The sequence below is a fragment of the Mirounga leonina genome, unplaced genomic scaffold (genome assembly GCF_011800145.1).
Source record: "Mirounga leonina isolate KUSES-001 unplaced genomic scaffold, KU_Mleo_1.0 Mir_94, whole genome shotgun sequence".
In the NCBI taxonomy this organism is placed as follows: Eukaryota; Metazoa; Chordata; class Mammalia; order Carnivora; family Phocidae; genus Mirounga; species Mirounga leonina.
This window is the reverse complement of record NW_023270855.1, coordinates 42,977,684-43,002,226: the sequence shown is the minus strand read 5'-3', so window position 1 is coordinate 43,002,226 and position 24,543 is coordinate 42,977,684. Positions and strand designations below refer to the sequence as shown.

The 24,543-nt window shown below is 40.5% G+C and overlaps 1 long non-coding RNA gene across 8 annotated transcripts in view; it reads left to right on the top strand.

Annotated features, from left to right (window-relative positions):
• LOC118005373 overlaps window positions 1-24,543 on the top strand; it is a 52,365-nt gene that overhangs the window by 11,323 nt on the left and 16,499 nt on the right. The window contains exons 4-5 of one of the 8 annotated variants that reach the window (XR_004677819.1): window positions 5,971-6,142; window positions 7,767-8,306. The exons of 4 other annotated variants lie outside the window; for them this stretch is intronic. This is a non-coding gene — a long non-coding RNA (uncharacterized LOC118005373). Of the gene's footprint in view, window positions 1-5,970; window positions 6,281-7,766; window positions 8,307-16,175; window positions 18,469-18,680; window positions 18,719-24,543 lie in introns of those variants that run through there. 3 more of the 8 variants (XR_004677820.1, XR_004677813.1, XR_004677815.1) reach the window with 3 other exon arrangements.

Sequence of the window (24,543 nt, the reverse complement as noted above, 5' to 3'; positions counted from 1 at the left end):
CTCCCCCCCACTTATGCATGCTCTCTCAAATAAATAAAATCATTAAAAAAAAGAAAAGAAAAGAAAAGGGAAAATTACCACCATACCCCAGTAAATATATTGTGGTCCTGTGTATATATATAAACTACAGATGTTTGTATATATCTAGAGATCCATTAAGAAATTGGGAGGAAAAAAACAGTTGAATCTGTATTTACTGATATGGGGATGTCAACTGAAAAAAGTAAGTTCCAGAGTAATATGTGTTTGGAGTCTATTTCAGTAAAGCCAAAAGCCATATATATGCATATTTATGTAAGTGCTTGTATATCTGAACTGTGAGAGATGCAGAAGATTACACACCAGTCTTAATACTGCTGATGGTTTGAATGCAGGGAGTGAGAGAAAAAAAAGCAATCAAAGATAAATCCTAATTTTTTTACCTCAGCAACTGGGTGATTGGTGGAGACTAATGGAGACTGGGGGACAAATAGGTCAGGGGATGTGGGATTAATAATTCTGCTTTGAGGGGCATCTGTGTGGCTCAGTTGGTTAAGCATCCAACTCTTGATTCCGGCTCAGGTCATGATCTCAGGATTGTGAGATGGAGCCCCACAATGGTGTCTGTGCTCAGCAGGGAGTCTGCTCAAGATTCTTTCTCCTTCTCCCTCTTCTTTCCCCCCCCCCCCCCCCCCCCCCCCCCCCCCGCACACCCTTTCTCTCCCTCTCTCTCAAAATAAGTAACTCTTTTTAAAAAGTGATTCTGGGGGCACCTGGGTGGCTCAGTCGTTAAGCGTCTGCCTTCAGCTCAGGTCATGATCCCAGGGTCCTGGGATCGACCCCCACGTGAGGCTCCCTGCTCCACGAGAAGCCTGCTTCTCCCTCTCCCTCTCCCCCTGCTTGTGTTCTCTCTCTCGCTATGTCTCTCTCTGTCAAATAAATAAATTTTAAAAATCTTAAAAAAAAAAAAGTGATTCTGGTTTGAACATATTAAGTTAGAGAATGCTGCTAAACATTCAAATGGAGATATGAAGTGACCAGTTCAAAATACCAGACAGGAATTTAGAGTAATACTGTAGATATAGAGACATAGGTTTTGGAGTCACCAGGATACAAGTCTGCATGAGATCTCCTAGGGAGAAAATACAGCTAGAGAAAAGGGCAGATAAAAGGACAGGGCCCAGGATTAAGCATTTGGGAACATTAATATTTACAGGTCATAAAGAATGATAAGTCAGCAAAGGGACAAAGGTGAAGTTGAAAACAAACAGGAGAGTGTGGTCTCGTGGAAGCCATGAGAAGAAAGCTTTTAAAGGAATGGACAGACATTCAGAAGCAGTATGCTTCCCACTCTCAACTACTTTTTGGATTTATCTTTATATCAGTTATCAATTGCTGCATAACAAAACAGTGATTTAAAACAAAAATAGTGGGGGCGCCTGGGTGGCTCAGTCAGTTAAGGGGCTCCCTTTGGCTCAGGTCATGATCCCAGGGTCCTGTGTTTGAGCCCTCCATCAGGCTCCTTGCTCAGTGGGGAGTCTGCTTCTGCCTCTCCCTCTGCCCTTCCCCCACCCCTGCTCATGCTCACTGTCTCTCCTCTTAAATAAATAATATCTTAAAAAAAATAAAAACAAAACAAAAATAGTCATTGATTGTGCTCACAAATTTTCAATCTGATCAGGACTCAGGCAGGGAGGGTTCGTCTCTGTTTCACATGGGATCAGCTGGGACAGCTCTACTGACAGCTAGCAGATCAGTTTTCAAGGTGGCTCACATATGTTGCTGGCAAGTCGGTACAGACTGTTGGCTGGCAGCTCAGCCAGGGCTGAGGACTAAGGTCCTTAGTTCTTCCTGTTAGACCTCTTCATGTGGCCTTAGCTTTTTCATTAGCATAGTGGCTGTTTCTAACAGTGAGCCTCCTAAGAAGAGCCAAGTGAAAACTGCCTTGCCTTTTATGACCTAGCCTTAGAAGTCACATAGCATTTACTTCCACTGTACTCTATTAGTTGAAGCAATCACAAGGCCCACCCAAGTTCAAGGGGAAGGAACATAACTCCACCCCTTAATGGGGGAGTGGCAAGGTTTTGGAAGAGCACTTTGGTTGGGAAATACTGTTGTTACCATTTGGGCAAAATATCTACCCAAACCGGGTCAGACATGATAGCTAAAAAGCAAAGCCTAGAGATATCTGCACAGATGGGTACCAAATTTATTGACAGAGTATGTTAGAAAGAAATACTGCAACCAAGTGTCTAAGAATCACATTTAATGCAGTACCTCAAAGAGTTCTGTGCAATATATATTTCATAATCAAAGAGGGAAAGCCTGAGTATAACAGAAGGCATAGATAAAGCAGATACTGGTTTAATGTTAAGTGACAATGACTACAACATTATTAATATTAACAATTATTATTTAAATTTAGTATGTCCATATAAAAGAATCTTTTTTGAAAAATCATGCTTAGTATTACCAGTTCTTGGTTATTTCATTTAAAAAAATTTTTAACGAAATAAAAAGTAGACAATGGATGATATTCTTGGAAAAATGAAAATTCCCAAACTTGAATCAAGAAAAATCAGAAAGCAAGAATAACCGCAGAAGAAATAAAGGGCTGGGGCAGTTGGGTGGCTCAGTCGGTTTAGCATCCGACTCTTGATTTCAGCTCAGGTCATGATCTCAAGGTTGTGAGATCAAGCCCCACACTGGGCTCCATACTCAGCTAGGAGTATGCTTGAGATTCTCTCTCTCCCTCTCCTTCTGCCCCTCCCCCTGCTCTCTCACACACACACAACACACACAAACACTCTTTCTCTCTCTCTCTCAAATATATAAATAAATCTTTAAAAAAAAAAAAAGGATAATCAAATATCTATACCTAAAAGAGATGCAGACTGCTTCATTAAAGAAGAAAAAATTAGGGCGCCTGGGTGGCTCAGTTGGTTAAGCGACTGCCTTCGGCTCAGGTCATGATCCTGGAGTCCCGGGATCGAGTCCCGCATCGGGCTCCCTGCTCGGCAGGGAGTCTGCTTCTCCCTCTGACCCTCCTCCCTCTCATGCTCTCTGTCTCTCATTCTCTCTGTCTCAAATAAATAAATAAAATCTTTAAAAAAAAAAGAAAAAATTATATGATTATCTCAATAAATGAAAAAATATTAATGAAGTTTAACATTCATTACTGATAAGTACTCTCAGTCAACTAGAAGCAGAATAAAATTTAATATTAAAATGTTTGCTGGAAAAGTATAAAAACATCATAGTTAATGTAGAACATTGAGAACTTTCCCATTAAAACTAGAAACATAGAGCACCTGGGTGGCTCAGTTGGTTGAGTGACTGCCTTCGGCTCGGGTCATGATCACGGAGTCCGGGGATCGAGTCCCGCGTCGGGTTCCTGGCTCAGCGGGGGGTCTGCTTCTCCCTCTGACCTTCTCCCCTCTCATGCTCTCTCTCACTGTTTCTCTTTCAAGTAAATAAAATCTTAAAAAAAAAAAAGGGGGGCGCCTGGGTGGCTCAGTTGGTTGAGCGACTGCCTTCGGCTCAGGTCATGATCCCGGAGTCCCTGGATCGAGTCCCGCATCGGGCTCCCTGCTCGGCAGGGAGTCTGCTTCTCCCTCTGACCCTCCCCCCTCTCATGTGCTTTCTCTCTCTCTCATTCTCTCTGCCTCAGATAAATAAATAAAATCTTAAAAAAAAAAAAAAAGAAACATAATGGGTGCCTCAGTTGGTTAAGCATCCACCTCTTGATTTCAGCTCAGGTCATGATCTCAGGGTTGTGAGATCGAGCCCTGTGTCGGATTCCCCACTCAGCAGGGAGTCTGCTTGAGGTTCTCTCTCTCTCCCTCTCCCTCTGCCCCTCCCCGCCCAAATAAATATTTTTTAAAAAACTAGAAACATAAGGGGCTGGATGGCTCAGTCGGTTAAGCATCTACCTTTGGCTCAGGTCATGTTCCCGGGGTCCTGGAATCAGGCCCCGTGTCGGGTGCTCTGCTCAGTGTGAAGCCTGCTTCTCCCTCTCCCTCTGACCCTACCCCCTGCTCGTGCTCTTACTCGCTCTGTCTCTCTCAAATGAATAAATTTAAAATCTTAAAAAAAAAAAAAGACTAGAAACATAAGTATACTGATAGACTCATATAGAGGGCCTAACATTAATTAAAGCCTATAAATAAAGAGGAAGAGAAAAATATTACACATTTTCTGCAGACAATGTGATCTAGAACACTTAAGAAAATCAACTGGTAAACTAGTAGCTCTCATAAAAATTTACTATCAATGTGGTTGGATATGAAATTAGCCTAATTTTTTAAGGTTTAGGAGTCCCATGATCATTCTCAAGTTAGGTGGTTTACTAAAATGATTCACAAGACTTACTAGCAGGTTTGGGGCGCCTGAGTGGCTCAGTCGTTAAGCGTCTGCCTTCAGCTCAGGTCATGATCCCAGGGTCCCGGGATCGAGCCCCACATCAGTCTCCCTGCTCCATGGGAAACCTGCTTCTCCCACTCCCCCTGCTTGTGTTCCCTCTCTCACTGTGTCTCTCTCTGTCAAATAAATAAATCTATAAAAAAATAAAATTAATTAAAAAAAAAAAAGACTTACTAGCCATTTATACTCGCAGCCAAGGCTTATTACAGCAAAAGATACAGAGTAAGAGCAACAGAACAAAAATATACATTGGGTGAAGTCCAGAGAAATCACACATAGGCTTCCAAGTCATTCCCCTCCTGGGACCACACAAGATACACTCTTTCTAGCAGCAAACTGGAAGGACAATGTTAAATGTCTGCCAAAAGAAGTTCACTCTGGTCCAAGGGTTTGAAGCTTTTATCAAAGCTTGGGGGCATGTAGGCAACTGTTCTGGCTACATGACCATCCATGGTAACTGAAACTCAGGACCCCAACAGCGAAATGAAGCACATCATCAATTGTGATCCTTGTGCAAAACAATCCTAATAAAGTGGTACAGCATCATCCATTGCCCTGGGCATACAGAATGTTATCAGAAACATAAAGAGCATTCTGAAGGCCATATTCTCAGGTGTTGGCCAAGGGCTAACAGGGTTCTAGGGTTCCCAAAGACAGGCAACCATTAACTCTTGTCTTCACAAGAGTATTAACTGTATTAACTCTTTTCTTCACAAAAATTAACAGTATTAGCCAATTTTAAAATGTAAGAAAGAAAAAGAGAATCCCATCCATAATGGCAACAAAAGTTATAAACAATGAGAAATAAGTGCACCCTATATTAAGAAAACTTGAAAAGTAAAGTTTTAAGAAACAGGGAAATATATGTTGTACCTAGACAGAAAGACAACATTGACTTCTGATTCTGGGTAAAGAGGGACTAAACACACATCCTATTCCTCTACAAACAGTAGCTAAAAAAAATAAATAAACAAACAAAAAAACCCTGCACATTATACATAAACCAAAATGACTCTGGAATCTTACTGGCTTGGGACCTTGGGATCACAAAATGACACAGTGATGAGATACCTGGGTTTTCTCTTTTTGTCTCCTATACCCAGACTGGGTGCTAGAGTAGCTGGCAACTGAGAAAGGCCAATAGGAATACATAAAAATGCTCCCCAAGCTGTCTCTAGCTAATGGCCCAAGAAATGTGCAACCTACCAAGAGAGAAATAGACAATACTTCCCTACCCTACCAAACATGGAACAAAGCCATGGTCTCTCTTTACTCCTGTCAGCAATACCTTGGGAATGGGGAGCCTAGAGTTCCGCTCTCTCCCAGCTGTAATGTGGGTGGTATCAGAGAAGACTGAGTGGGAACTTGGGATTTTTCATCCCTGCTTGGTAGTATTGAGGCCCCTTTATATTATCAATGGAGGCTACATGGGGATTCTGGACTTCTCCCCACCAACTGTTTAAAGGTACCCTTCCCTTTACCCTTCAGTATCAGAGGAGGCTGAGTGTGAAGATGGAACTTTCACCAACACCCAGCAATAATGAGGCCTCCCCTATTACAATATTGCAGGACCTAACAAGTCACCCCCACCTTCCCAACCAAGATGGTGTCAGGCATAGTGGGAGGCAAGATATCCAATTTCCATACAAAGGAACAAGGCACCAAGGTATCACTTCCCTCTGAGATGCCAAGAAGGTCAAATGGGAAGTCCAGAATTTCACCCTCATCTGGCAGAAAGGAGGTGGGTACCCCATTCCTCTCTAGGATGGTGTCAGAAAGAACCTGCTAAAATAGATTTATATAAGATCCAGAGTCTCCTGTCTCTAAATGTCCAGGATACAATTTATTTTTTTAAGAATTTTATTTATTTGAGAGAGAGAGCACGAAAGCAAGCAGGGGGAGGAAGAAGGACAAGCAGACTCTGCACTGAGCATGGAGCCTGATGCGGCGCTTTGATCTCAGGACCCCGAGATCATGACCTGAGCTGAAATCAAGAGTCAGACACTTAACTGACTCGGCCACCCAGGCGCCCCTGTCCAGGATACAATTAAAAAAAAAAAAAAAAAGTCACTCATCATACCAAGAACCGGAAAATTTCAACTTGAATGACAAAATATAATTTTAAAAATACTGACACCAAAATGAATCAGATGTCTGCATTATCTGACAAGGATTTTAAAACAACCATCATAAAACTGCTTCATCAAACATTTATGAACCCATTTGAAACAAATACATTTGAAAAGTCTCAGCAAAGAGGGGCACCTGGGTGGCTCAGTTAGTTGAGCGGCTGCCTTCGGCTCAAGTCATGATCCCAGAGTCCTGGGATTGAGCCCCACATCGGGCTCCCTGCTCGGCAGGAAGCCTGCATCTCCCTCTCCCTCTGCTACTGCCCCTGCTTTGTGCTCTCTCTCTCTCTCAAATAAGTAAGTAAAATCTTAAAAAAAAAAAAAAAAAAAAAGTCTCAGGGGCACCTGGGTGGCTCAGTTGGTAAGGCTCAGTCTGCCTTCAGCTCAGGTCATGATCACAGGGTCCTGGGATCGAGCCCTGCACCAGGCTCCCTACTCCACGGGAAGCCTGCTTCTCCCTCTCCCACTCCCCCTGCTTGTGTTCCCTCTCTTGCTGTGTCTCTCTCTGTCAAATAAACAAATAAAATCTTAAAAAAAAAAAAAGTCTCAGCAAAGAAATAGAATATAAAGTAGAACTAAATGGAAATGTTCAGTTCAGTGGGTGAGCTCAACATCTGAATGGAGAAGACAGAGGAAAGGGACTTGAAGATAAGACAAAGCTACCCAATCTAAACCACAAAGAGAAAATAAACTGAAAAAAAAAAAAAAATGAACTGGTCCTCAGGAACCAGTGGAACTATAACAAAAGATAAACATTTGTGAAATCAGAGTCCCAAAAGAAGAAAAAGAGGGTGGGGCAGAAAAAGTATTCAAAGAAATGATGACTGAAATTTTCCAAATTTGTCAAAATACATAAACCTTTGGCTTCAAGAAGCTGGACAAATCATCAACAGGTCAGATCCAAAGATATCACCCCAAGGTACATCATACTTAAACTTCTTAAATCTGAGGTGCCTGGGTGGCTCAGTCAGTTAAGCATCTGCCTTCGGCTCAGGTTGTGATCCCGGGGTCCTGGGATTGAGCCCCAAATCAGGTTCCCTGCTCAGCGGGGAGTCTGTTTCTCCCTCTCCCTTTGCCCCTCCCCCCACTCATGCTCACTCGCGCTCTCTCTCCCCCAAATAAATAAAATCTTTTTAAAAATAAATAAACTTCTTAAAACTAAGGACAAAATATCTTGAAAGCATTGACAGAGAAATAATACTTATATAGGGGAACTTTTTTTTTGAATGACATCAGATTTCTCATGAGAAACCATGGAGGTCAAAAGAAAGTGGCCTATTTTCCAAGTACTCAAGGAAAAGAACTGTCAACCCCAAATTCTACATCTAGTGAAATCATCCTTCAAGAATGAAGGGAAGCTACAGAAAACTTAGAAGAATTAAGAATTTGTCACCACAATGGGGCGCCTGGGTGGCTCAGATGGTTAGGCGTCTGCCTTCGGCTCAGGTCATGATCCCAGCGTCCTGGGATCGAGCCCCACATCAGGCTCCCTGCTCAGCGGGGAGCCTGCTTCTCCCTCTCCCTCTGCCTCTCTCCCTCCTCATGCTCTCTCTCTCTCTGTATCCCTGTGTCTCAAATGAATAAATAAAATCTTTAAAAAAAAAAGAATTTGTCACTGCTAAACCTACTCTAAAAATTGCTAAAGAATGTTCTTAAAATATAAGGAAGATGGTAAAAGATGAAACAGAATATCAAGAAGAATTAAAGCACAATTGCAATTGTGGAAATGTTGGCAAATACCTTCCTTCTCTCAAGTTTTTAAAATTATGTTTGGGCGCCTGGGTGGCTCAGTTGGTTAAGCGACTGCCTTCGGCTCAGGTCATGATCCTGGAGTCCCTGGATCGAGTCCCGCATCGGGCTCCCTGCTCAGCGAGGAGCCTGCTTCTCCCTCTGACCCTCCCCCCTCTCATGCTCTCTCTCTCTCTTTCACTCTCTCTCAAATAAATAAATAAAATCTTTAAAAAAAAATAAAAAAATAAAAAATAAATAAAATTATGTTTGACAGTTGAAGCAAAAAATATAACATTGTCTGATGTGGTTCTCTGTATATGGGAGAAACATTTAAGACAATTATAAATAGGGGAGGGTAAAATGACTTAAAGGGAGGTAAGGTTTTTATACTTCATTTGAACTAGTAAAATATTAAAACCAGTAGACTGTGATAAATAATGTATGTATAATGCAATATCTAGAGCAACTACCAAAAAAATCTACACGAAGAGACACCAAAAACACTATAGTTAAATCAAAATGGAATTCTTTTTTATTTATTTATTTTTTAATGCAGGGCTTGAACTCACAACCCTGAGATCAAGACCTGAGCTGAGATCAAGAGTCGAATGCTTTTAAAAAAAATTTTTTTAAGATTGTATTTATTTATTTATCAGAGAGACAGAAAGAGCACAAGTAGGCAGAGTGGCAGGCAGAGGCAGAGGGAGAAGCAGGCTCCCCGCTGAGCAAGGAGCCCAATGCCAGACATGATCCCAGGACCCTGGGATCATGACCTGAGCTGAAGACAGACCTTAACCAACTGAGCCACCCAGGTGCCCCACCAAAATGGAATTCTTAAAAAAAATCAATTAACTCACAGAAAGGCAAGAAAAAGAAAAAGAGAAATGGAAAAGAGAAGGAATAAGCAAAAAAGAAAATGGCAGATTTAAGCTCCAGCATTTCAGTGATTACATTAAATATAAATTCTCTAAATATAGTAATTAAAAGACAGATTAGGAGAGTAAATTTATAAGAAGAAGAAAAAGATCAGTAACCCAGTTTTTAAAAATGTGCAAAGAAGTTGTATGGTGACAGATGGTAGCTACATTTGTGGTGAGCATAACATAACATACAGAGTTGTCAAATTGCTGTGTTGCATACCTGAAACTCATGTAACATTGTGTGTCACTTATACATCAATAAAAAAATTGGGCGCCTGGGTGGCTCAGTCGGTTAAGCTACTGCCTTCGGCTCAGGTCATGATCCTGGAGTCCCTGGATCGAGTCCTGCATCGGGCTCCCTGCTCGGCGGGGAGCCTGCTTCTGCCTCTGACCCTCCTCCCTCTCATGTGCTCTCTCTTTCTCATTCTCTCTGTCTCAAATAAATAAATAAAATCTTAAAAAATAAATAAATAAATAAATAAATAAATAAAAAATAAAAATAAAAAAATTGCTAAGAGAATAATAAAATTTATATGCAGAATTTAAAAGCACAGGAAGAACCATGGTTTTAACTTTGTAACTGTAATGTATCAAATATTAATTTTAGAAACTAAATAAACTTTTTTTAAAGATTTTATTTTTAAGCAATCACCACACCCAACATGGGACTTGAACTCACGATGACAAGATCAAGAGTGATATGCTCCACTGACTGAGCCAGCCAGACGCCCCTGGAAACTAAATAAACTTCCGAGTAATCTCTTCTGTGCAAAAATTAATTAATTAATTAATTAATTAATCATTAAAAATAAAATGGGCAAAGGATCTGAGTAGACATTTCCCCAAAGAAGATATACAAATCCCTAATAGGCATATGAAGAAAATGCTCAACATCATTAGTCATTAGGGAAATGCAATAATGAAATAACTGATTTACATCTGCTAGCATGGCTAGAATTAAAAAGGCAGACTACAATAAGTGTTGACAAGGATGTGGAGAAATTGGAACTCTCATACATTGCCAGGAGGACTGTAAAATTGTGAAGCCACTTTGGAAAATAGTCTGGGCAGTTCCTCAAAATATTAAACATAGAGTTAATATATTACCCAGCAATTCCACTTGAGTATTAAAAACATGCATCTACACAAAACTTGCACATGAATATTCATAGAAGCATTACTTATAATAACTAAAGCTAGAAACATCTAAAATAAGTACATTAATTGATGAACAGATAAACAAAATATGTGATATCCATACAATGGGAATAGTATTTGGAATTTAAAAAGAATGAATCTGATAATATGCCACAACATAGATGAGCCTTAAAATCATTGTTTTAAGTGAGGGAATCCCACCGCAGAAGATTACATATTATATGATCATATTCATGTGAAATGTGCAAATAGGCAAATCCTTAGAGACAGAACATAGAGTAGTGGTTGCCTATGGCTGACAGAGGTGGAGTGAAGAAATGGGGAGTGACTGGTAATAGACATGAGGCTTTTGGGGGGTGACAAATAAGTGTTCTCAGATTGCGATGGTCTGTGGATATACTAAAGTCCATTGAATTACATTCTTTAAATGGGTGATTTTTGTGTATGAATTATATTGTAATAAATCTTTTTATAGAAGAAGCCACAGGAAAAAAAGTCAATTGTATTTTTATATACTAGCAATGAACAATTGAATATTGAAATTTAAAAAAACAATATCATTAATAATAGGAACTACTTAGGGATAAACTTACAAAGGATATGAAAGATCTGTATACTGAAAACTATGAAATACTGCTGAGAAAAATTAAAACCTTATAAATGGAAAGATGGACCTCCTTTATGGTTAAAAGACTCAATATTGTTAAGGTGTCAATTCTCCCCAAACTTATCTATAGATTCAGTGCAATACCAATCAAAATCCCAGCAAGCTTTTTTGAAAACGTTGACTTACTGATTCTAAAATTCACATGGAAATTCAAAGAAACAGAACAGCCAAAATAACTCAGAAAAAGAAAAAAACAATGTTGGAAGGCTAATACTGTGTAATCACAATAGTTATTATAAAGGTACAGTCATCAAAACAGTTTGGTTTTAACATAAAGCTAGGAACATATATATCAAAGAAATAGAAGAGAGTCCCAAAACAAACCTACACATGTATGGACAACTATTTTTAACGAAGGCATAAAGGCAATTTAGTGGAGAGAGGATACACTTTTCAACAAGTGGTACTTGAACAACTGGGCTTCCCTATGCAAAAAAATAAACAAGCTTGGATCCGTATCTCACACCACATACAGCAATTAACTCTAAGTGAATCATAGACCTAAATGTGAAAGCTTAATTATAAAACTTTTAAAAGAAAATGGAAGAAACCCTTGTGACCTTCACTTAGGCAATAAAAGCACAACCCAGGGACGCCTGGGTGGCTCAGTTGGTTAAGCGTCTGCCTTCAGCTCAGGTCGTGATTTCAGGGTACTGGGATTGAGCCCCACATCAGGCTCCCTGCTCAGCGGGGAGTCTGCTTCTCCCTCTCCCTCTGTTCCTCCCCCTCCCCCCCTCATGCTCTCTCTTTCTCTCTCTCTCAAATAAATCTTTATTTTTTTTTTAAGATTTTATTTATTTACTTGACAGAGAGAGACACAGCAAGAGAGGGAACATAAGCAGGGGGAGTAGGAGAGGGAGAAGCAGGCTTCCCGCTGAGCAGGGAGCCCGATGCGGGGCTCGATCCCAGGACCCTGGGATCATGACTTCAGCCGAAGACAGATGCTTAACGACTGAGCCACCCAGGCGCCCCACAAATAAATAAATCTTTAAAAAATAAGGAAATCGGGGTGCCTGGGTGGCTCAGTCGGTTAAGCGTCTGCCTTCGGCTCAGGTCATGATTCCAGGGTCCTGGGATCGAGCCCCGCATCGGGCTCCCTGCTCAGCGGGAAGCCTGCTTCTCCCTCTCCTACTCCCTCTGCTTGCGTTCCCTCTCTTGCTGTGTCTCTCTCTGTCAAGTAAATAAATAAAATCTTTAAAAAATAAGGAAATGGAAAGACAAAGCATAAACTAGGAGAAAATCTTTGTAAGGCGTATATATGATAGACTTGAATCCAGAATATGTAAAGAACTCTCAAAAATCAACAGTAAGAAAACAACACAATTTTAATCATTAAAAGATTTGAACAGGCACTTCATCAAAGAAGATATCCAGATGGTACGTAAGAACATGAAAAATGTTCAACATCATGCAAATTAATTATGCAAATTAAAAATGGTACAAGAAACTACTACACAACTATTAGAATAGCTAAAGTTAAAGAGACTGACCATACCAAATATTGGCAAGGATATATTGTGCTTTCTTCTTGGTGATAGGAGGTACAGGATGCAATAATTTGTCTTTCATTCTGGAGCTGATATCCCAGACTACTAGACTCCTAAAAATTTTACTGAATGTGATGGATCCCTGAATCTTCATAAGATTCATCTCCCAGCCATTGTAGCACATGAGTCTCACCAAGGACTTTCCAGTGCTATCCATTTATTGCCTATTTTGTTCAATTAGCATGATGTCATCAATATGGTGGACCAATGTGATATTCTGACAGATGTCCAGATTGTTTAGATCTCTCCATTTTATAATTTGACAGAAGTCAAGAGAGTTAAGACAGCTCTGGACCAAACTATAAATGTACTGTTGTCCATTCCAAATAAATGTGAACTGTTTTTGAAATTAGAGATATGTTTAGTATTTATAAATGCTACCTTTGAACACTATTGTAATATGCACAGCTTTGGTCTGTTTAGTTCACATCATGTAACCCTAGCATATGACTGAACATAATTCAACCAAGTGCCTCACACTGTAGAAACAATTTTGTGTCTTTTTATCCCTCTGATACTCTAATTTCTGCCTCCCTATATAGTACTCACAACTATTTGTGTCTCAGAAAGAAAAATGATATGTATACTCCAAGGAAGTACAGTAATGTCCTACACTTTTTTTTTAATTGAGAAATTGGTCTGTCTGATAAATCGTGCTCAGATCTTACTGAAAAAGTAATTTTTATTGAGTTACACAAATGTTACCTTTTTTGTTTGTTTGTTTTATCTAATCCAAGCTATTTCGCCCCTACCATGAGAAACCCAAGCAAATCAAAATTAATCCCAAGCTTGGAGCAATAAATTAGTAGATTTCTACTTCTCTCTGTGAACATCTTTTATTTTTATTTTTTGGTTTGCCAGGTATAGTACCTGCCAGTAGAACTTTTCCAAAAAAGTGTTCTCTCACAGCAATCTATTGAATGCTTTCTATCTGCCAACTCCTGTGGGTAGAAATAGAGGATATGGAGATAAATGAGATCATCTCTGCCTTTGGGAAGCTCTCAAACTAACCAGGAAACACTTGTAAACAGTTAACATTTCCAGGCAGTGAACGTTAGCCCCAGTGAGTTTGTTAATAACTTTAGACCATACTTGAAGCCAAGAGGGTTGTTCTCTCATTTCCTACAGAGAACCAAAGCAGTAGTCAGCTTTATGTGCTAAGTTAGGAGTATCTGAATGTCTTAACATGGACTTTCAACAGTGGGGCAGCAGGTAGCCCAGGCAGGGGCTGAGATGCAGTATTGCCTAAAATCATTCTTAAACACATGCTCATGTGAGAATGTCTGGCTTACCTGGCATGTCTGGCCCACTAGGGTTTGTACTATGATGTAATATTACAGCCATTGGGAAAGAGCCTCCCACTCCCTTGGAATATGTTTTTCACAGCCTTTTCATTTAATTTTTTACAAATCCATGAAGAATGAGGACTCCATTGGCAATTTAGAGTTGAGCTCCTTGTTGCAGTGAGGGCTGATTTTTTTTTTCCTCAGAGGACACTTAACAACTCTTGGTCAGTGGGTCATCACAGCTGAATCCTGGCAAAGGATTTCAAAAACCTGAAAACAGCAGGATGCCTGGGTGGCTCAGTCAGTTAAGCAACTGCCTTTGGCTCAGGTCATGATCCCAGGGTCCTGGGATCCAGCCCCGCATCGGTCTCCCTGCTCAGCGGGGAGTCTGCTTCTCCCTCTGCCTGCCACTCCCCCTGCTTGTGCTCTCTCTCTCTCGCTGTGTCTCTCTCTCTCAAATAAATAAATAAAATATTTAAAATAAAATAAAATGTTGGGTAAGATGTAAAAATGGTTCGTGTCAAGCAGAGCAATCAAACTGTAACCTTTGGGATTATCTTTTCCACTGGATAATATTTAGCATATAACTTTAGAGTAATTGATAGTAAATAACAAAGGCACATTCGTTTAAGATAGGTAATTGAATAACTCTTGGATGAAACCATCATCCCCCTTAATTCCCTAGTGACATTGAAAGTACATGTCAACTATCTTTTTGCCCTTTTCCCAAGTAATTTTTCTTAACAACATCTTCATATATCTTCAGCCAGGGATCTGAGCCCTCTCTCAGCCACCCATCCATCCCAGCATGCCTTTATAAGTCCATCTTCCCTCTACACCTTTCCCATAGTCACCTACGTCAGAACTACCTCCCACCCTCCTATCAACCAAAGACCCTGTTGTTCATTGTCAGAGGTCAAGGTACCACTCCTCCCTGCCCCCCCTCAGAATTAGTGCGGTAATGAATTGAATCCCCCTTGACACTATTCCAAATTACTTAGTACCGATCTTCCTTGGCTGGTATAAAATAAAGAAAAAAGGTTTCATGGGATTTCACTATTTTATTTGCTTGGAACCTCTCTAGAGACAGCCTGATGAGAAACTAAGTCTTCAACTATTAGGCATTTGGTCCTATTAAATTGGATTTGACAGCTTGGGCACACCTACACAAAAGCTTTCAAATGAAATGTGCGTTTTGTTGCATGAGCCTAATTTAGAACTGACCCAAGGGGATATTTTGTATGATTGGTGGGAAATTTATGATATCATGTTGAAACTTAGCTTGACTAAATTTAGCTTTAACAATTTTGATGAAAAAAAATCACAAAACCTTGTTAACTAGACCAACAAAAAAAAAGGATATAAACTGTTAACTCTGGCAGTTGATAATGGGACAATCACATATCTACATGCAAAAGAATGAATCTGGTCTACCTCCTCACAAAATCAACTCAAAAGAACAAAAACTGTAAAACTCTTAGAAGAAAACATAAGGGTAAATCTTCATGACTATGGATGTGACAATGGTTTCTTAGATATGATACCAAAAGCACAAGTAACAAAAGAAAAAGCAGGTGAATTGGACTTCATCAAAATCAAAAACTTTTGTACTTTAAAGGACACCATGAAGAAAGGGAGCCCACATATGGGAGAAAACATTTGCAAATTATATATCTGACAAGGAACATGTATCAGACTGTAAAAAGAACTCTTAAACTCAAAAATAAAAAATTAAATTAGCCATTAAAAATGGAAAAGGATGAGATAGATATTTCTCCAAATACATACAAACGGCAATAAGCCCATGAAAAGATGCTCAACATCATTAGTCATTGAGAGTAAATCAAAACCACAGTGAGATAGCACTTCACACCCACTGGGATGGCTATAATAAAAAAGATAATAACGAGTGTTGTTTAACATGTGGAGAAATTGGAACTCTTCAACACTGTTGGGGGAAGATAAAATGGTACAGCCACTTTGAAAAACAGTTTACCCAAAAGTTAAACACAGAGCTACAGTATGACCCAGCAATTCCACTCCTAGGTATATACCTAAAAGAAATGAAAACATATGTCTACACAAAAACTTGTACTTGGTTCATAACAGCACTATTCATAATAGCCCCAAAATGTAAACAACCCAGATATCCATCAGCTAATGAGTGGATTAAACAATTATGGTATGTCCATACAATGTACTATATAATTCAGCTATAAAAAGGAATGAAATGCTGACAAATGCTACAACATAGATTAACCTTGAAGACATAATGCTAAGTGAAAGAAGCCAGTCATATATTGTGTGATTCCATTTATTTGAAATGTCCCAAACAGGCAAATCTGTAGACGGAATACAGATTGGTGGTTGTCTATGGCTGGGAAGGTGGCATGAGGAAATGAAGAGTGACTGCTAATAGGTACAAGGTTTTTTAAGGGGTGACAAAATGTTCTAAAATTAGATTGTGGGGATGATTGCACAACACTGAATATACTAAAAATGGAGTTGATAGTTGTGACAGAGTTAAAATCCACAAAGCCTAACATACTTACTGTCTAGCCCTTTACAGAAAAGTTTGCCAATCACTCCCTTATACTAAGTTTTAGATTGGGAAGTGTGGGTCCTCCAGCTTTGTTCTTTTTGCAGATTGTTTTGGCTATCCTGGCTTCTTTGCATTTCCATATAAATTTTAGGATCAGCTTGTCAATTTTTGCAGAAAAACAAAGCAAAATCCTGCTGGATTTTGATAGTAATTGTGTTAAATTTGCAGGTCACATTAGGAGATCATTTTTAAAAATTAATCTCAAATTGTCTGAGATTTAACTAGTGAGAGCCTCTCTGACTGTCTTCTATGTCCTTTTGATAAAAACCATATCATTCTTTCAGCACTTCCTTGTTGTCTGGCATAAATTATTCCAAGCTCATCTCATAACTTTTCTTGTCACAGCCAAGGAATTCTGGTTCTTTTCATGGAGAATGGTATTTAGAAGCCAAGATCTTGGTACTTGGTATTAGATCTGGTACATTGCTGTTGGAGGTCTTACTGCTCCAAGGCCCTCTCTGTGCCCAGAGCTAGGGAATATTTGCATGTGAATACATACATCTATACATACTGTATTAGTCTATATTATGTATATGTATGTATGGTAGGATTGGATTTTCCACCACCTCCATGACTAGCAGAGCCAGCCTGTCTTCTTTCCTCATGTACTAATTGGGAACCCAAGAGGTCAAGGAACACTCCCAAGATCACGCTATTAGTGATGGACACAGGCAGGGCTGAACACAGACCTCTCTACCCTCTGATGGGTTTGCTTGTTTCCTGTGATTCTACAGCAAACACAGGCCTGACTCCCAGTGGGAGGCTATCTTAGCTTGGCTTCCCTTGACAGACTCTGAGCTGCAGAGCATTTGTTCAGCAAACTTGTACAGCCAGTTTGTCAGAGACTGTACTCAGTAGACAAAACTGTAAGAGGATGAGGGAGGCAGAACTGGGCAAAGGGAGAAGCTGACCCACAGTGAGGTTGCAGATGGGGCCTCAGCTAATCCTACAAGCAGATCTGGAGCTGGGGAAGTCCCTCAGAGTTGACTCAAATTGTGAGCTGAGGAGCAGGCTTTTAAATTCTCCACATCTACCAGCCGTTGGCCACGAGCCTGGAAGGGGGAATAGCCTGCACAGGCAGTTCCCTATAGCTGGGGGCAATTACTGGTGAGGAGTGTAGCTGTGAACCGTCAGCTAATATTATGTCCAGCAGTGGAGGAGTGGGTGCATCAGCTCTGAAGAGGGAATGGAATAGAGCCCCCCAGAATCCACTAGAGCGAAAGAGGTCCAGCCTGCAGGCAGTGGGTCAGACAAGCGTCCAGCAGTGCACAGCGGGTGGAGCTCAAAGAGCAGAATTGGAACAGGCCAGAGCAGCTGACATTCTGGCTCTGGAGACAGACTGGGCACAAAGAGGCCACGCGGTGCAAGGAGGCTCTAAGCTAGAACTTTCACCTCTGGCCTGTGTGTTCAGGGGCTGGATGGTCTAAGTAAAAAAAAATAAAAATAAAAAATCACAGGGTCTCTGAGTTGCTTCCTAGTCCATCAACTTCAAGTGGCAGTTGTGATTTAGTGTTCAGCGTTCCTTCCTCCTTTCACAATTGATGCATTGACCTCATAAAAAAGCATAAGAATCATCAGAAAAATTCTGATTCTTACAATGGAGTCTTAGTCTGAGACTGGTTATGACCCTTGGATACTCCTACCAGCCACGTAATGATAGCCTAAAATTGTCCTGATGCTGCCCTGTGGTAGGCTCAGCCCCCAGGGAAAGCCTAGGAGGAGGTACTTTTCTGCTCCACTCTGGAGACTTTGGTGTTTGGGCCTGTGGGATTTGTGCCTGTTCTCCCCCTCCTACTGTTAGCCCCTGCCTGCAAAGCCCAGTCACCACCAGGCTTCCAGCATGATTACTGGGTGCTGCTCAGGCTTTCTAAATAGCTGCTCTAGAGAACCCAGGACCAGCTGCCCACTCTGGGATTTCTCCCCCAAACCCAGAACTCTTGGGTCCTTAATGCATGTTGTCCTCTCAAGTTCAACCCTGAGAAAAGTGTAGAAGTAGAGTCTTACCTCGGACTTCTTTTCTTCTTTTCCCTCTCTTCCAAAAAATCATAAGAAAGTAAAAGTCACCCATTACCCGACCATACAGAAATAGCTACTGATGATATTTGCATAATATTTTTATTTGTATGTGCATGTGTATTTGAAATGAAACACATTATATGTTTTATAATATTTTCATTCAATAGCATATTTGTTTACCTTATTTTTATTTTTTTAAAGATTTTATTTATTTATTTGACAGAGACACAGCAAGAGAGGGAACACAAGCAGGGGGAGTGGAAGAGGGAGAAGCAGGCCTCCCGCCGAGCAGGGAGCGCAACCCAGGACGCTGGGATCATGACCTGAGCCAAAGGCAGATGCCCAACGACTGAGCCACTCAGGCGCCCCTGTTTACCTTATTTTTAATGTGTACTCTTCCAGAGTATAAACGTACAACTCATTTAATCAATTCCCTCTTCATTTTGGGTGCTAACGGTTGTTCACTCTTAAACAATGGTACATATCTTTGCAGATAAATCTCTGTTCATCGCCATGATGTTTTCCTTAGTAAATTCCTAGAATTAGAATTTCTGAGTCAAGGGATAAATGAAAGTGATGCATGCTCATCATAAAAATCTAGACAACACAGTTTATATTGCTAACAGGTGTATATCCTTCCAGGCCTTTTTCTCTGCATGTTCATTCACATTTGTGCACATACGGACACACTTTTATAAAAAGTAAAATGGTTTCATACTATGCCTTTTGTTCCACAGCTTGCTCTTTTAAAAAAACGACAACACATCATGAACATCCTCTTAGTCGGCAACTGTAATTTTACCTCATTTTATGTAAGTTGCAAAGTATTCCAGAATAAAAGTGTACTATTTTTCATGAACCTTTCCCTTATGGACAGACACTTAGTTGTCTATAGCTTCTCTCTCATGGAAATCATGTGGCAGCAAATACTCTTGTTTGTATAAATTTGCACAGTTGTATGACTAACCTGGTAGGATAAATTTCTAGAAGTGAATTGCTGGGTCAAAGGGTGTTAGGAATGTACTGAAGTTCAGCCTCAGCCTTGGCATCCTACCAAAATCTGATATTTGAGTTTGGCTTTACCCAAATAGCAAAATGCCTACCTCATAATCACTGCTGACTTCCCTGACCTTGTTGCCAGTGATCACGTGATAGCCCTGGACATCAGCAAGTCCATCTAGTCAGCCGAGCTCCTCCTTCACGTGATAACCGTGGTAGGTAGAATAATGCCCCTCTCCCCAAAGATGTCTGCGTCCTAAATCCTAATCCGTGGAACCTGTGTAGATGTTAGATTACATGACAAAGGTGAATTAAGGTTGCAGACAGAACCAAGTTTGCTAATTGGCTGGTTTTATTTATTTTTTAAAGATTTTATTTATTTATTTGACAGTGAGTGAGAGAGGGAACACAAGCAGGGGGAGAGGGAGAGGGAGAAGCAGGCTTCCTGCTGAGCAGGGAGCCCAATGCAGGGCTTGATCCCAGGACTCCGGGATCATGACCTGAGCAGAAGGCAGACACTTAACGACTGAGCCACCCAGGCACCCCTCAGCTGGTTTTATTTTATTTATTTTTTATTTTTTATTTTTTATTTTTAAGATTTTACTTATTTGTTTGACAGAGAGAGACACAGCGAGAGAGGGAACACAAGTAGGGGGAGAGGGAGAGCAGGCTTCCCGCGGAGCAGGGAGCCCGATGCGGGACTCGATCCCAGGACCCTAGGTCATGACCTGAGCGGAAGATAGACGCTTAACCAACTGAGCCACCCAGGCGCCCCCCGCCCCGCCTCCGCTGGTTTTAAATAAAGAAATTATCCTAGATTATCCAGATGGGGACAATGTAATAACAAGTCCTTAAAAGTGGAAGATGAAAAGGATAGTTAGAGGGAGACATGACAATGGAAGAATTTTCAGAGAGATGGCTTTGGAGATGGAAGGAAGGGGGGCTGTGAAAATGAATGAAGTGTAAACTTCCTTTAGAATGGAGTCGGGAGGCCAGCAGGGGGAGCTTTCATGCGGAGTCACTCGTTGTCAACTGCAGACCCAACAGGGAGAGATGCACTTTGCAAGTACCTACTACTAGAGTTGCTGCTTTACTACCCCAGCAGGGGAAGAAAGGCTTTCCTCCTCGGCTGGCAACAGCCCAGCCAATGAGAGAGTGGCACAGCCCAGCCAATAAGAGAGTGGCACAGCCCAGCCAATGAGAGAGTGGCACAGCCCAGCCAATAAGAGAGTGGCACAGCCCAGCCAATGAGAGAGTGGCACAGCCCAACCAATGAGAAGCCACTTTACTTTGGACTCCTACTTTAGTCCAGTGGACTTTCTGTTTCTAACAGCTTTCCCAACTTCCCTCTTTCCTCTATGGATAAAAGAGGGTTCCCCTCCTTTGTTCTGCAGGACGTGCTTAGGGTTTTGCTGGCAGCCTCCCTGTGCCAGATTGAAATTTTCTGCTCTTCTTAAACTCATTTTTGCTAGTAAAATAACTGGCAGTTTCATTTTTAAGGTTAACAGGGCCATAAGCCAAGGAATGTAGGCACCCTGTAGAATCTGGAAAAGGCAAGGAAATGGATTCTTACCTGTCATCTTGATTTTAGCCCCATGTCAGACTCCAAACTGTAAAATAATAAATTTGTATTGTTTCGAGCTACTAAATTTGTGGTAATTTATAACAGCAATAGAAAACTAATACAGTCACAAGAGATTTCTGGGTCTAACAACAGAGTGAATCTGGCTAATTTTGGGGATGGAAAATCATGGTAAAGACGATGAGTGTTTTTAGAGTTATACAAAGTTTTGTTCACGTCCTTCAGATATTTGTTCAGACAGTCCCTTCAGTGCAGCAGGCGGTAACAGAATTACTGGTCAAAGGCAGAGAGTGGGCTGCTTTCACCGTTTTTCTTCAGGCAAAGACATTACCTGACCTGTCACAGATTTGGGAACTGCCTTGTCATGCTTATACAAGTTGCTCAAGCAAGATGAAATGGTGGCCATTAGGTGCTAAGTACAAGAAGACTTGCCACTATTTTTTAATAACAATACCAACATAGGACTTACTAGCAACCAGTGGTTGCATACAACAAAAGTAGTTTGCAGGGACCTGATAAAGAGAACTAAAACCAACTTAATTTCCTGTCTCTGGGTTAAAAAATACCAGGCATACTTTCCTGTCCTTATATTAAATAATATTGGGAACAAGCAAAAATAGCTTAGCTATTTGCTCCAAGAAATACTTGATCCCAGAAAACTATAAACTAACAAAAAGAGATTACTTACTGAAACTAGCATTTTACTCATCAAGGCTTGCTTAAAGATTGTTGCCCTACCGGGTGTCATATGGAAGTGCTGAATCACTAAATTCTACACCTAAAACTAATATATTACACTGTATGTTAATTAACTGGAATTTAAATTAAAAAAGATCGTTGCCTCGCTGTGCCTACCAATCCAAAATTGTTATAAACTCCGCCTAATCTCAATCAGTTTCCTGCCTTGCAAGACCCTCCTTAAAATCACCCACTTTAGGCCCTAACACCGTATAAATAGCCTCCTCTGAATTTCCCCTTCTGAGAAATTATTATGACTTTCTCAAGTTGGCATTCTTAATGCAACAAGTTTAATAAGTTTAGCTCTACTTGATAAGTAGCTTTTCAGGCAGTCTTTTGGAGAGTCTACACTCAATAGAAGTAACCTTGAGAGTGCTAGTATGTCTCCTCTGAAACCTGCTGTAGAGATTCTCCAAATGCCCACTCCAAGGAAGATGCTAAAATTGGTGTGTATGCAATGGAAGCTGACCACCACATGGATACTCAAGGACAATTTTGTTGCTTAAAAACAACTTACACAGCTCCACAGCCACAGTTTGAGGTCCAAGGTCAAAGGATGGTATAATGGGCAACTATTAGAAATAAAAAAATGTAAGCGGAAGTAGCAATGTTGCACCTAATATTCAGTATGGGACTTCTCCAAGTAAAGCAGAACTCTGAAGTTTCTGTGTTTGCTTCAAGGACATTGTATCCTCACCCTAACCTCGAGTACAGGAATTATAGAGGAGATAAATCTTTACCCAAATACTATTGGAGAGGAAGGAAACTTTAGTAACTTTGTGACATCACTGTCAACTGAACGCTTTACTGCAGAACCTATGGAAATAAATCTGGCTCCTCCACTCACCTTTGCTGAAAGCTGTGAAAAAAACAAAATTCGGGGGCGCCTGGGTGGCTCAGTCGTTAAGCGTCTGTCTTTGGCTCCGGTCATGGTCCCAGGGTCCTGGGATCGAGTCCCACATCGGGCTCTCTGCTCAGCGGGAAGCCTGCTTCTCCCTCTCCCACTCCCCCTGCTTGTGTTCCCTCTCTCGCTGCATCTCTCTGTCAAATAAATAAATAAAATCTTTAAAAAAAAATTCTGCTGAGTAAATTTGAATATCTCATTGGCTTTATTCATTGATTCATGAATCAGGCAGCAGCGCATTCAGCTAGTAGAAAGGAACTCCAAGGAGCTATGCAAAATGGAAGGCTTTTGTTGACAGAGGGGCTGGAAAGGAAGTTTATAACAAAGAGTGGATTGTCTCAGACAAGGTTTCTTTGGCAGGGTTGGTCCTCTCATGCAGATGGCCTCACTGGTGCTGACCAGGTAATCCCAGATGGACTGGTTAAAGGTCACATTCTGGGAGTGGCTGAAACTGCAATTCGGTCTTGGTTTGCTATTGGGGGCAAGTGACTCCGTCTGTGTCTGTTGTTCCTTTTTGAACAACGTGAATGTCTTTTTAGTATCTCGGAAGTACACATAGCAGTTGAGCAGCCAAAGGTGCTTGGAAATTATGGTGCCCATAAGTATGAAAATGTTAAATTTTTAAAACGTGGCTACTAAAACAAAATAGTTATCATTATTATATATTATAATTAAAATAATTATACAATTAATTAAATTATATAATATATAATTACATGTTATGTATTATATCTTATATAATATGCATTATAATATATAATTATATATTATATAATATGTAATTATAATGATAAATTATATAATTATTTTAAAATAAAATAACATTTGCATTTGAGAAAAATGTGTTTGTGGTATAACTCTGGTAGACACAATTAAGTTTTAGGGTATCGCCAAATTTTTATACAAAATGTAGGTACTAATGTATACAGGCAATATGTACCAATATGTGTATTTTAAGGCTCTGGAGATACACTGCCTAATAGTCCTCCAGAAAACATGAGCCAGTTGATTCTCTCTCCAACACTGAAGAAGAATGCCCATTTATCTGTTGTTAGAGGAGAATTTTTCAAAGAAGTTATAATCATTATTATCATACAGATATAAAATGAACATGTGCCAAAGATTTTTTTAATTCATTAATTAATGAGGACACCACTAACATGATACAGCTAGTTCAAAGGAGAATATAATCCATCCTCCTATCCAACCATCTGTCCATACTTCCATCTATCCACCCATCCATCCATTCACCTACCCATCCATTAATCTACTCCAGTGTTTCTTAACCCAGGGTGATTCTGTCCCCAGAGAACATTTGGAAATGTCTGGAGACATTTTTGGCTGTATAACTGGGGGATGCTTCTGGCATCTTGTGAGTAAAGGCCAGAGATGCTGCTAAACATCCTACAACACACAGGATCACTCCCAACAAATAATTATCTGACCTAACGTCAATAGTGCCAAGGTTGAAAACCCCTGACCTATCCCCATCCAACCACCCGCCCATTCATACACCCTTCCATTCAACCACACCTATCTATTTAAATGTTTATGGAGCACCTGCAACAATGTCTCTCAATCTTTTTTTCTTTTTTTTTTAAGATTTATTTATTTATTTATTTGACAGAGAGAGAGACACAGCGAGAGAGGGAACACAAGCAGGGGGAGTGGGAGAGGGAGAAGCAGGCTCCCCGCTGAGCAGGGAGCCCGATGTGTGGGGCTTGATCCCAGGACTCTGGGATTATGACCTGAGCCGAAGGCAGACGCTTAACGACCGAGCCACCCAGGTGCCCCAATGTCTCTCAATCTTGACTGCAAATCAGAATCACCTGTGCAGCATAGGAAACATACAAGTGCCAAGGT